Here is a 653-nt window from a genome sequence, read left to right as displayed (position 1 = left end):
TGTTCTACCGCTGCCAAGAAGCATTAACACTCCATCACAGAGTTTACCTCAGACAGTGCGCATTGTAGCCACTAGGAATTCCAGGCCTACGTATCTGACGGGGTGAGGGTTTATTTTTTCATTCAGTAAAATTTGGTTGGGGCAACGCTGGAAAAACAAAAGAAAAAAAGAAAACAAAACAAAAAAAATACAGGTTGAAAGTGGGGTCTCATGCCCACTTCAAACGCAATCAGAATGCCCAGTGACAAACTCTGAAATAAAACACAGCAAGACACACACACACACATACATGCGCGCTCACACGCACGCACACACACACACACACACACACACACACACACACACACACACACACACACACACACACACACACACAAATGCCATTCTCCTTTAGCATAGACACACACACACACACACACACACACACACACACACACACACACACACACACACACACACACACACACACACACACACACAAATGCCATTCTTCTTTCCCCACAGCATAGGCATGCCGTGTGTCAAAAGTGTATGAAGAAGAACAACACAGTCGGAGGGGGCGGGGGGGTTTAGACAGAGGAGTGGAGCACACAACAAAGACAGGGGCTGGGTAAAGTCTTAGAGCAGGGCTTGACTGGCTTTGCCTTGCCTTG

The 653-nt window shown here is 47.2% G+C and overlaps 1 protein-coding gene across 1 annotated transcript in view; it reads right to left on the bottom strand.

Annotated features, from left to right (window-relative positions):
* Positions 1-392: 392 nt before the first annotated feature.
* gdf7 (growth differentiation factor 7) overlaps positions 393-653 on the bottom strand; it is a 5,829-nt gene continuing 5,568 nt past the window's right edge. The window contains exon 3 of the mRNA XM_063224265.1: positions 393-653. This exon is cut by the window's right edge and continues 545 nt beyond it. The gene's annotated coding sequence lies outside the window, so the exon portion shown is untranslated.

Source organism: Engraulis encrasicolus, chromosome 19, assembly GCF_034702125.1.
Source record: "Engraulis encrasicolus isolate BLACKSEA-1 chromosome 19, IST_EnEncr_1.0, whole genome shotgun sequence".
In the NCBI taxonomy this organism is placed as follows: domain Eukaryota; kingdom Metazoa; phylum Chordata; class Actinopteri; order Clupeiformes; family Engraulidae; genus Engraulis; species Engraulis encrasicolus.
The sequence above is the reverse complement of the archived record's forward strand: the minus strand, read 5'-3'. Positions and strand labels throughout refer to the sequence as shown.